This window comes from Parasteatoda tepidariorum, chromosome 5, assembly GCF_982258835.1.
Source record: "Parasteatoda tepidariorum strain Cologne lab strain chromosome 5, Ptep-v5.0, whole genome shotgun sequence".
Lineage (NCBI taxonomy): Eukaryota > Metazoa > Arthropoda > Arachnida > Araneae > Theridiidae > Parasteatoda > Parasteatoda tepidariorum.
The window spans coordinates 109,283,591-109,297,567 of NC_141759.1; the positions used below are offsets into that span (position 1 = coordinate 109,283,591).

Consider the following 13,977-nt stretch of genomic DNA (forward strand, 5'->3'; position numbering starts at 1 on the left):
CTGCAAAGCAAAAAACTTGAAAATTGAGGAACATAAGTAATTATGAATTTCATATGTTTGTAACTTTTATTAAATTATGTGTAACTGACCTAACAGAAATCATAAATAAAACTTTAATCCTACTTCTCTGCATTGGTACAAGCTTCATGTGTCCATTATTTACATTTGGGGCTCTGTATCCAACCTTCCTATGATTTTAACTTGGTCTAGCATGTAACTTATAGCCTTTTGTACTACTTGATTTTGTCCAACTGACTAAATCTCAGTTTTATTCTACAGTGCCATTCAACAGAAAGGGAGAGTTATATTATTTTAAACTTGATGCAAAATCTGCTTAAATAATTTCTAAAAAAAGGCATTATCAGATGATTTTACTGAAAATAAATCTTTAAAGAACAAAAAACTACAGAGTAATATTGATGATGTAAAAATTAAAACTTTTATGATAAATATTTCGAATAATTACTATTGACAGAGAAATAGTCTGCACTCTCTTTCATTCATCTCTGAATAAAATGATGAATACCTACTTCTAGTTTCATGTCATATCTGATAAATGTCAGCAGTAATTTAATCAAAACTGACTGCTCCCTATTTCATTCCTCTTCCCAATTTTGCCCATCTCTCCTATTTACGAAAAATTAGTGATCACGGAGATATTCATTCTCGTAGAAATAATTATTTTCTGAATTTTGAAATAAGTAGCATTAAGAGAACACTGAAATATAATGCAAGTTGTTTTATAGTAATCAATAAATAAAAACTGGAGAACAAATTTTATTTTTTGTCAAAACTAGACTCAGAAAACTTAAGAAATTTAATTGTCACATTGTGTGCTGTCAGATTTTTATTCCTCCTCCTTTTAGTGATTCAAATACCTGTCTAGATATCAATGTTGTTGAAATTTCCATTGCCTATTATGATATTTTGACTGTGGCTTCATTTTGTAATTTATAATAGAATCAATGCAAATGTCTAGTTGCGTTAGTACAAAAATTTTTTTACTCTGGATTGGTTTTAATATAAACATGGCTTTGTGATTATTTAACTTAGATCCAAATTTTCTGAACAAAACTTTCAGTTTTTCATTTTATTCATTATGTATGTGTATGATTTTTAGTCTTCCACTCTCAAGGGCCTTAATATATTTTACTGTTTTCCAGGTTTTTATACACACATGGCTACACTTTCTGAGGTTCGGGATAAAGTTCAGGTCTGTGTATATTTTTTATGGAAACTTTTTTAGTCTCTAGATTATTTGGTTCAATGGTCATTTTTTTTTCTAAAAAATGTATCACTGGTTGTCCTATATTTGTATTGCATAAAATATTTGTAAAAGGAAATAACCTTGCATTATTGTAATCTATGACAAAAGTTTTCTACCATTGGAATGACAAGGTTTATGTCCCTCAGAAAAAACCTGAAAAACTCAGGGGGTATAAATTTGCTTTTTAAAACCTGCAGGAGATAAAAACTGGTTACAAAAACCAGCAAAAATTGAAAATTCAGGAAAGTTTGTAAACAACTTTTTCAATTAAAAGTAACAATTTTGTATTAAACCTCCTTTTCACAAAATTTGTAATTTTATAACACAAATTCTTCACTCCTATTGACATAACAATTTTAGGTTAGAAAATATCTTTTATTTTAATTTAATAAAAAAATATTAACTGTATTATTTAAATTAGTTTTTTAAAGATGCAATATTACTTTAAGAAGGAATTTGATTTATTTTTTGAATTAAAAATAAAAGTTTTTAATTTTTTGTGATTAGGAGCTTCTTTGGAGGTGATTAGGGCTTATTCAAATATTATGAAACCATGTTTTAGACTAACCCTCCCCCTTGTCAAATAACAGTTTATTGTTTAAGGATTACTTATGAGAAATCTGGTTTTACATGCATGAGAAAAATATGTGAGAAAATAAGTATTTTTAGTATTTGTGCAATATAGTGCATGAATCATGCTTAAAACAAGTACCTAATTGGGTGTGATTAATTGGAACTCGCTAAAAACATAAAATTTTCTCATATGCACTTATTCATAGTCTTAAATTCTAAACCGGAATAAAATTGAAAACAAATGAGATGAGGTGAATATTTTTGATAAGAATTTAATGGTTAATATTTCTTAAAATTAAGACTGCATTGTAATCTCTTTTTTTATTATATTCTACAATTTTGTTAAAAATCATGTAATGATTTTTGAAAGACTTGTGAAAGCTCTTTTGTCACTCGTATCTTTTTCTGTTATCAACATTTGAAATCTATAAATCTTTTTAAAAATATTTTACCAAAATTTTGGGACAAATTTTGTCGGGTATCAATTTAATGAATTTCTATTCTTACTGTTTCAGAAATATGTGCCAGTTATGAGCAGGCCTGTTGTTTTGTCTGGTACACGACCATTTGTATGGACATCTGTCTATGCAGATGTGCTGGTGAGTTGTTAATTTAATCCTTTTTTGTATTTAAATCTTAATTTTTTACGTACATCTCTGTTTCTATAACACAGATGTTTTTATCAATATATTTAATATGAACTATAATTAATAATTGAATAAATGTTTCTTAATGTCTCATATTTTGCAAATATCCAATATATGAATAATGAATGTCCTCTATATATTGTAATACAAATATAATTTAAGAAGTTTTACTTCACTATCTTTTATTATTATTATTATTAAATTAATAATTTTTTATTTAAAGTTCATAAGTTAAATATTTCCACAAGCATTTGATATATTTTTACATTTTTCTGCTATAAAAATTTATTAAAATAATAGTATTTGAGCATGTATCGGAACATCTTTTTTAAGTAATAAGCTTATAAACTCAGCTATATCATTTTAGCCGCAATTTTTATACCACTTCAGCTATACTACTTTAAAACTTGCATGTTTTTTGGATTTCTTTTAAAGCTTTAAGGATCTTAAAAATCATTTTTTAAACCTAAATTATTTTATGCATAATGCTTCATGATTAATAATTTTACACTATGCACTAATCTAGTTTTTCATTGTTAATTTTGATGAAATTTTATTTGAGTCCTTATTACTATTTTTCTCATCAGTTTAAGAAAAAATTAGAGCCAATCTAATTTTCAAAAATAGTACTTGGTATAATTTCTTATATTTACTGCTTTTAAACAAAATTCAGGCAACTGACCTCAACCTAGCAGAATGGAAAGAGAGAATTTGAACAAATTCGTATCAAACTAAATCAAATGCGAATTCAGCAGTGGCATTCTGCCCAAGAAGATGAAGATTATGCTGATCCTGATAGTACACCTGAGCCCGAACACAAAACAAAAGAGATTAGGGTTTGTGTTTTGTTCCAAAGTTAATGACCCTATGTTTTGCTTGATTCCCAATTCAAATCCTGATGTTTGTTGTTTCTAGTAAATTACTGAACAAGCAAATGACTCCAAATTCCATGAATCCATACCCTGTAATTTCAAAGTTTACCTTAACATTCACTGATTCACTTTAGGGTCTTGAAGAAAACCTTTAATCTCATTTAGACTGATGAATTAATTTTAAAAAATTAACTATAGCGAAGGAAATTGTGTTTTTTAATAAAAATTATGAAAAATAAAATTAGTTTTGAACTAATCTTATTTTAACTTTCTTTGATTTTTTATAACAAGCAATGAAAATTGTGTGTAAAACTAAAATTTGGAATTATGCTTTTTTTTGTTGCTTTTTTGCATTATTATAACGGAAGATGTCTTTTGTATTACTTGAAATATTAATGGATAACTCTTTAACAGTGTGCATTTGTTATATTTCTCTGCATGCTGCATTCTGAAATTTTACATTATCTCATAAAACATTCTGCGTGTGCTATTTATGTATTAGATTCCTCGTAGTAGGTTCAAGAAAAAACAGGCGTGTACCCTATTATGTTCTAATTGTAATTTATACTTTGTGTAATTATTCTATTTTTACCCTTAAAACCTTTTTAAAAAATTTGTTCCATTATTTGGCTTGTATTTTTCCTGAATTTTTAAATGAAATATATCTGTAATATGATTCTGTCTTTAAAAAATGTAGTTATGATTTATTTATATGTATGTTACTGGAAATATATAAAGCATCTACATAATGTAGGATGCCTAGTGTTTTGAGGCAAAGTATGAAGCATGAAAATTATTATTACAGGGAAACCTTGGTTAAGCAGACACTCTTGACACTTTAAAAATTGTCTGTTAATGAGAGTTGCCCATTTACAGGAAAGGTACACTAGCAACGAAGGCTAAGGCCATTAATTGTTTGAAATAATTGATGGCATTAATTGGATTTGAGATAAAATAATTAAATTATCTATAATAACTATTCACATTGATATTTATTTAAACTTAACATAATTATAACAACAACAAAAAAATAGCATTTAATATATACCTTTGTTTCATATTTGTCTAATTGAAAATAAAGATGTGAAGTTTTTTTAAGCTACGGCATATCACTATTTCTTTGTGATACAGTTTTAAATCATTTAGCATTTTTGTGTCGATTTCATCAGTTTTGGATAGATAAAAATAGATATATTCCCTCTAACACCTCTCCACCACTTGATAGAAAGCATTGCAATACCTCTTTAAAGGTAAACCATTCTATATCTCTTTGAAGATAAAACGTTCTATAGAATACTTGTACATGCCAGAGAATGCCTGAATATTATGTAAAATAATGTTTAATCATTTCATTCTTTGTGGGGCAATTCTAGGTATTATGTAAAATACCGAATTTCATACATTGCTAGTAGCGTGTACAGTAGAACCTCGATTGCTCGTTTCCCGTAGAACAATTCATTACAATGTATAGATACGGGAAAGTGGCGAATGCAGGTCAACAAAAATATTAAATAATGACCTGAAAACACATAAAAAGTTGTAAAGAAATAATAGACTAAAAAATCAATAAATTTAAAATAAGTATTAAAATTTTGATTGAAATTTACTTGTTGCAAAAATATTTAAGATGCAAAGGAAAGAGGAATAATTGATTTATATATTTATTTAAAATATTTGGAACTATTTGATTGAAAACAACACTCCTCTAACAACAACTAACTCTTGACATTTTCGACAGATTGTTCTTCATCTTCTGTATTTCCGTGTGGCTATGGAAAGTCTCTCATTATTTTGAAAGCATTTCGCAAATGTTGGCAGTGGTTGTGGTTCCATTTCATTCTCATCAGTATCACTTTGCACTTTTTCAGCTTCTGCAACCATTTTTCAAGCTGACAACTCCACAAATGTCACCATTTTTATGAAATGAATTCATAAACATCAAGCGTGATTATTGAGGCGTTTTTCCCAAACTGTAACAAATCCTTATCTTCTTCTCCATCGGTATCATCAGAAATTACATCTTTTTTTTTCTTATTGATATTTTTTTAGTGTTGTAAAATTTCTGAAAAACAGATGTGGGAATCTGCCTGTTTCATAACAAAAACTGATATTATTAACATTATAAGAATAGCATTTGGGATAAAACTGTTCAAACAAGACGATACATGAGGGAACATTGGATTGAGGTTCTACTGTGTCATATTTTGTTTTTAAGAGTTTTCAATGTGATTGACAAAGCTCTTAGACAGGAAATTATAATATTACAAAATTATTATAAAAATTATTAATTTTTGAAATCAAAAACATCAATGTCATGTTTATTATTTCTTAAAATAATATGCTAAATATATTAAAATTCCAAACATCATTAAAGCTTGCACTATACTTTTTTTAACTTTGTACGTAACTATTGAGTTTGTAGCAACTAGTCTAAAGTACTGCTATGGTGTATTTTGCTCATCATCCGAATTATTAAATTACTGCAAAAAAATCTGAAAATAAACACCTGTTTTAATGAATTCCATACAATTTGATGTATTTAGTCATCTAGGCTCTTTGTTTATAATGTCTTTTTTTACATTCTGAGATTTTTTCTTAATTTTAATTCTCATTTTGTAGAATGCATAGCCTTGGATAGAATGTATAAAGTAGTATAAGAAAGCGAAAGTAGATAACATCAAACAACAAACTAAAACAAATGAAAAAAGAATCTTTTGTTTAACATGCCATGCATATCACAGCATGAATTTCTGTTAATAATCAGCTGCTTTAATAAGGATTTTATTTTATTATTATTGCATTATCTAAGTCTTTTATTGTATTTATTTATTTTTGCATACCATGAATCTTCCACGAAATTTGATTCTTTTTTTCCTGCAACAAATTTCAAACCCTAGCCTGCACATAGCATTTTAATACATTTTATTTAGAAAATAAAATTAGTTAATTATTATTTAGAGCATCTAAAGACAAGAATGCAAAAGGACAAGTGGTTCAATGAATATTTGCTTTAACAACGTTTTGGTGTTAATAATTGTTGGTTTATTTGGAAAAATCTTTATTTAACAAATCGAAAAGAAAATCTCTGTAATAAAAAAGCTAGGTTATTTTTATGTAAATAAGTTTATAATTCTAATGAAGTGTTGCTCTTTTCAGCCTCTTCAATTAATGACTACAGTTGCCACTCCAGTATTTGATAAACGAAATGTAAGTATACTGGCCTAACGTTGCAAACTGTGAAACTTGCAGCATATTTCCCTTCTTTATTCTTCTAAGAGTTTTTTTATTATTTATTTATTTTCTTTTTGCAGTATAGTAAATAAAATATAAATAATTTTTTAACATTGTATAAATCAGTATGTTTTTAAAGTATGTACTGATTTTTAATAATTCATTTTTTCCTAATTTTTTTTTACCAAAAGTTTTCAAGTTTGGCTATTGAACCTGAAAAACACTATTGCTTTGAATTGTTTCCCTTATATAGTTTCATTTATTGCGTTTTTATTTTATTTATGCTTTTTTTTTAATTCAACATTTTTCAGCCAAGAAGCTATTTTTTCACATAGAAACAGTTTTTCGTATCAAAATTACAATGAATTACTAAGAATCAAAATTTATTAAAAGTGCATAGGGTTCTCATTTTCTGATAAAACTTGATTCAAGTTTTAAAGGCTAGCATTAGTTTTGCATGAAAAAAAGGTCAATATCACCATGATACTAATTGCAACTGATTCTGAACTCTGCATTTTTTTATTCAGAATGTCTTCAAAATCGATCACTCAGTGCGATAATATTTAATGCGCTGGAGCAAATTTTGACCAATCACAGAATTGGTTCTGTTCATATAACTTTTTACTATTTATTTTTTAATTTTGATAATCATGGCAGTAAGATTGCATTTTTCTTCTTATGTGGAATTTTTAGTACTTGATATTAAGTGAGGTTTTTTTTTTCTTAGAAGATTAAGGAAAATATTAGCGTATGGAAAACGGCTGTTATTAATAATTGCTGTATATTATTTTTGACAATCAAATCTTCTTAATCATATTTTTTTAAGAGAATTTATTTTGGAGCATTAAAATATTCACTACGTGTTTAAGAAATTTTTATGCATTGATGGAAGAATATACTTAATCAAGTTATTCACTTCTGCAATATTTACTATTTGCTTTGCAAGTTCTGTCCTGTACACCACTTCACTGTTTATTTTCTGATTTCACAATGCAGAACAAACTACAAGTCATTATGTGACTTTCTTTTTCTATTTCTAACTGTCATAGGGTCAATAAAGTTACCTTACAGTTTTTACAATGTATACTATTCAAAACTGTTCATTTGAAAAGAAGTTGAAACTATCTTAGAAATCTAATTATCAGCATAATTAAATTTTTTGAATGAATCTTCTACAAAAAAAATTTTTAATCTACTTTGTATGCTTGAAATTATTTTTGTGGTAGATAATGTTGAGTGTGTGACTCATTCTACTTCTACTACATGTTTGAAATTTGATGTCTTTAACTATTTTGTAAATTTAAGGAAAAAAAAATATCTGTATTTTCCTGTTTGACTTTAAATAAAGTTTCAAATTTTAAAAACACAATAATTTGCTTGCCATAAAAACATACACACATCCCCTTATTAACTAAAACAGTTTTACTAATATCTTAAGATTTATATTTAAAATTATCTTAATTTTACTATCGCAAAGTAACATATGCAATTATTTTTATTACATTTATTTAAGAAATTGTAGAGTCAAGAACTAAGTTTCAAACCTATGTTAAACATTTTTACGTTGCTTTTTTTAGAGACTTGTTATTTATAATTTCATATGGCGGTTGCAGTGTGTGTCATATTTCATGTATTGTTAAAAGTTTGTATTATGTGCATAAAAATATTTATTCTTTTTTTTTTAGATTGGAGTTAATGCTTATTCATTTGCAATTACAAATAATGAGTATGTACTTTTTCATCCAGAGCTTAGACCATTGGTAACTTTTTTCCAATGCTACTTAATATCACTTGTTTATTAAAGTGTTTTGAACTAATATCAGCACTTATTTCTTAAATCATTTCCAATAACTTTTTCTAAATTTTAATGTAATTTCTTTTGTCTCGTTGAATAATTTCTTCTATTACTTTAAAAGAAAATGTTGCGCAGAATTTTTCATTCATATCTTAAACAACTCGAATCATTTCTCAATCATCAATTTATTGATTTCAAATTTTGTAAATATAGCACTTTTCAACATCCTTCAGATTACTATTCTCTCCTTTCTTTGTTCTTTATTATTTTACGCATTAAGCAAACTGTGTATTTCCTCCTCATATTAGGCACTGTAATAATTATTATTTTATAGGCACTAATCTAATTAGGAATGAGAGTTAAAATTTTTGAAGACGAAAAAAACTTTTGTCTCTTATAGATTAGCTTTATATTTCCTATTTATTGTTTTTATGATTTATTTTCCGACCAATTTTTACTTTTTTTGAGATTTGACAATATAGATTCGAACTTGCATATATGTTATCTATATTAATTCCTTTAGTAGTCTTTTTTTTTTTAAATTATTCCGGAATTAGATATGCTCATAATAAAACATATGATATACGGTAGCAAAATAAGAAAATGGAACGCTTTAATAACTTTTGATCTGAGTTTCGTGTACTACAACATGCCTGCCAAGTCTCCTGTTTTTTTAACGAAGGCTCCTGTATTTTATGACTATCTCCTTTTTACCCGTATAGTTTTCCATATCCAAGTTTCTCCATATATGTGGAAGAAATTTTTTTTTTTTGAAAAAATGGCGATAAAATATCCGCTGATGTCAAAAATACTTCTTAGTCCTGAACAGATGGTGCTATTGCCAGTAATGCAGTATGTTGAGTGTTAATAGTTTAAGTAATTATAAATCATGATTTAAAAAGATCTTCTTTAGATTAAGATTTATTTACTTATTTTTTACTTCGTTAAATGTAAGTGCTTATATTATTTCCAATTTTGACTTACATGATTATGCTTGATGTATCAAAACTTTACTTGTAGCCTAAAAAAATGTCACTAGTAAAATCTCCATTATTTTATTTCTCCAATGTTGGCAGGTATGCTACAATGCAATCTTAATGATTTGAGGAACTAAGTTTTTGACACGCTGAAATGCTTGTCAATTTCCTTAAAATTTAAATCAAACACACAAAAATATACTTTCTTTGATTAAACCATAACTTTTTACAGCTCATTGGAATTCTTGGCACTCAAAATATGGGGAAAGCTGAAATCTTGAAAAATGGTTTCAATGATTAAGAAAGGAGTGTGATTTAGAATTTGGTCTCTTAATATTAGTTTGACGTTTTGAATATTTCACCATATCTCTGGAACTAATTAAGAAGTCAAAAACATTTTATACATGAGGAGCTCTCATTTATCCAAAGTAAAATCTACGTAAAACAAAATAATTAAGCGTCCATTGTACGAGAAGCATCTTAATAACCATTATTTTAGCAGTTTTGAAGAAAAAAAAATTAAGTAAAATACATTGCGATGCAATATGTAGATTTTATTGCAGTGCATATTATGTTTACTGTATTTCAGATAGTACTTTGTATAAAAATAATTTTACTAAAGAAAGTAATATAAACAATTTTTTTCTAATGAAGTAATAGAGAAATTGATTGCCTTAAAAATGTAATTGGTTCATTAGTACAGTTTTAGTATGCCAAGACCTTAATAATTTTTTTTAGTTGAAGCATTGGATTGAAATGCAATCTTTTGTACTATTCTGGGATGATATGAAATATTTTCTTATAGTTTCAAGAGTTACTTAAGCCAGGATACAGAAATGTCGACCTAACAGAGGTTGAATTAGTTGACACAAATTCCGGTTTGTATGTAAGTTATTCTTTCCTATTTTTTGTTCTCTGTGTTAATATCCTTGAAAATTTCAATCTTATTAACATAGCCAACCATATGATTATTTTTTGTCAAAACAAAGTAGCTTTAAATAAATTACTCCCTCTGTTTTGAAATACATCAGAAGTCTTTCTCTTTTTTTTCTTTTCTTTTTTTTCCGACAGTCTTAGTTTAATTGCTTAAATTTGCCGCAGTGTTTTTTCTTGTATTATTAAACTCCATATTCAGTCTGATCTTCTTTGTTAAAATTATTTTCTGGTTTGCAACTTTAATTTGACTTGTATTTAGGAATTTATAAAAACCCATAAAAATTTCAGAGTGAAGACGCAATAATGCTGTGAGTTATTGGAAAAAATTAAGAAAATTTTATACTAGCCAATGGATTTTCAACCGTAGCCATTTTTTTAAGCATGTTTATGTTTTTTTCAAAAAATGAAAATTTTAAGCAATTTAAAAAAGGTGTTGTTATTAATAATTTAAGTCATTTCCCAAAATATGGTAAACGCTGCAGTGTTCATATCTAAAATGAAGAAAAAATTTAAAAAATAAGGCTGCAATAAAGTAATTTTTAGAATATAAAAAAATATTCAGAATAGTTCTATGTTTGTTAAAAAAAAATAATAACCTGCTTGCTAATGCATGCGGGTGCATTTTGGACCAAAAAGTGCCAATTCGGTTGCAACTGACAGGCAATTTTTTATTCACCATTTGTTGTATTTAGTCGCCTTGTATCCAGTGCTGGCCCTTTATTGTGACTTATATTTCTGTACATTTTTAACTTGTGTAATTCTGTAAAAATTAATGAAAAAGGACAAAAAAATTTTATTTTCATGTTACATCTAAAGTTATTCTTCACTATCAAACTTGCTATTTTTAAATATTGACTTGAAACTCACCACTACTCCTTCATTAAAGACTTTTTGTTTGAAAATCTTGTTTTGCATTGCTTGTAGAAGAAATGGGAGACTTTAATCCATAATTCAACTAATACTGGTAGTATTTTTCCTCAATAATCTAGCTGCTGAGAGTTAGGTGCTGTATACACATCGATTTTCTTTATTAGATGGTGTGTGTATATTTAATACTATGCAGTTTAATATATAATTTAATAAATGGTATATTTATCTCTGGAAACAGTTTCCGTTTACTATAAATTGTGTCAGAAAACTGTGTGCTCAAACTGTTATAACTTAAAAAAAAACTCATTATCGAATATTTTAGTAATGGCATTATTTTTACCAAGGGTGTACAACAGTGCATAAATGTTCTGGAAAATTCCCTGACTGATCTGGTAATTTAAACTTATAAAATTCAGCAGAGGTTGGAAATTCTATTTCCATGAATATAATAAAACACTTTTATATGAGAATGTGTGTAATTATGGACATAGCATCAAAATTATTACATTTCCTATAAACCCTGAATATTTTAATTTATTACATTTTGTTTGCATGGAATTTTCATTGAAGTAATCTAATCCTTATGATAGATTTGACAGTTATTAATTTGTAATGCTTGCAAATTTATTGCTTTTTGTATGTGTTCATAATCAATTGTTTATTTTTCTTTCTAACTGCAACTTGTATTTTTTATGTCTGTTCCAAGGAATTTGAAGATCAGTTGCTAATAGTAAGTATGAAATTTTATTTTATTTTAAAATTACTTTTAAAACTGGTTTCCGTTACTAATGAACTTTTTATGTTGTTTCAGATAAGAAAAACATGGTAGACAGAAGAATTGGTTGGGGGAAAATGGCTGTAAAAATTCCAATTGGAGGCTTTGTAAGTAGTTCTCCTTAATTAATTGTCAATAAAATTTGAAATTTTTTATGACATCAAGTAACCAGAGAAGTTTTGCAACTTTTTTTTATGTCACTCAATTTTTTTTAGTGTTGTATTCACTTAGTTTCGACATTTTCCCCAGTTTTTGTTGGTGTGCTCAAATTGTTTCCTCAGAAAAAAGGAACTTATTTAATTTCAGAGAAACCCTTTTTGTTAGTTACCCTTTTCCTTTTAACAATGACTTAAGACTGGAAGAAATTTGAGATACCCTTGTGTAGTGTTTCACCTTAATGTTTTATGCAGCAATGTTATGTTTTATAAAGCAATAGAAGTTAAAATAATATGTACTTTAAAAATGTTTAAATGGCCTTAGATCAGTATGCGTAAAGAGGCATACAAAACTACTCCTGTGCAAAACTATTAGATGCCCAATCCTTATCTATACATCTGAAACTTAGACTCTCCCGAAGAAAGAAGCTTATGTTAACCATCTGTGTAAAAAAAAACATCTTGCAAACCATTTTTGGCAAAGTCAAAGAGGGCACTTTCTACAGAAATTTTTATAATTTATGAGGACATAGATATAATAAAATTTGAACAATGAGATTTGTTGGGCACATTTGTTTAGATACAACTAGTCCAACTCATAAGATATTCTTACACAAACCAGTTGTTAGTAAAGCTAGAGGACATCCAAAACTTGAATGACTCAATCATTGGGATTTTAAAATAATCAGCATTTTGAACTAGTAAGATCTGGTTACAAGAAAAATGACACGGAGAAATCTTCTAGAGAAGACTATGTCGTGCCAATGATGATGATGTCATTAACTAAAACTTCTTATGGGGAAAATGTAGCCAGTCCAAGTGTATTGAAATTAGCTCAACTCAAACTAGTGAGCTCAAACTCACTTTTTGAGAGTAATCCCAAAATCTTTTGATTTGAGCAAAAGATTTGATAAATAAAAACGCTGAGAATTTCTTAAAAGCTATTTATAAGGCCAAAATTTACTGACATATAGAATACATTATTTAAAATTAAATATTTTCAGGCCATGATATTAAAAATTTCGAAATTCTTAATGCTCTTTGCATATATTTTATACCAAATGACTTAACGAAACAGATTCTTGTGTGTTTTTTTTAGGGTAGAAAAAAAATATATTTAGATTTTATAAGAAGTTCTCCATTAGTTTCTGAAAATTTTTTTTTGTTTTGTTATAATGCTGGTATCGGGGTTTGGTTGAGCCTGTCTCGTCTGTAATGCATGCAAGTAATGTTGTTTGCAATTTGCCTCATCTGAACGAAACTAAAGTTTTCTAGTTGCTTAACAATTTCTAAGAAACTGTTTACATTTTATTCTGTCACAGATTTACTTGCTGGAGAAAAAAAATTAAAGTAAATTGCAATTTTTTGTGAACATGAATTTTTTTATTAAAATATTATTCATAACTACATTTAATTATTAAAAAAAATTAATAAAGATAATATTCATAACAAATAATGTATTATTTTTCCCAATAGATTTCATAAATTAAATTTTTGCATTCTTTTAATTTGTGATAATGAAGTGATGAAGTGAAGCAGAAAAGAATTGTTACTCGGAACAATTCTTACTACTATGGACCTATTGATGACACTTCCTTTTTCGTAAGTGTTTTGAGTCTTCCTTCATATTATCTCCAGAAATAGTTATTGTCTAGTGTTATATCTTATTTTTGAATGGAGAAAAAATATATTTAAGGAATCAAAAATGATTTTCTAAAAATATTGCATTGTGAGAATTTTTAACTTTAACTAACATAATTTACTAGATATAACATGTAGAAGTGACTTTAGTTAATTTAAAATTACTAGCACGTTTACTATTACTGCAATAATAACCTTGATTAGCTGAAAGATAAAAGTGAATTGAAACTTAAAGGAT

At 27.1% G+C, this 13,977-nt stretch overlaps 1 pseudogene across 1 annotated transcript in view; it reads left to right on the top strand.

Moving 5' to 3' along the window:
* Positions 1 to 2,466, top strand: part of LOC147809978 (voltage-dependent calcium channel subunit alpha-2/delta-3-like) — a 30,873-nt pseudogene extending 28,407 nt beyond the window's left edge. The window contains exons 13-14 of the transcript XR_015433548.1: positions 1,164 to 1,213; positions 2,356 to 2,466. The product of XR_015433548.1 is annotated as a voltage-dependent calcium channel subunit alpha-2/delta-3-like (transcript). The remainder of the gene's footprint in view (positions 1 to 1,163; positions 1,214 to 2,355) is intronic.
* Positions 2,467 to 13,977: the final 11,511 nt, after the last annotated feature.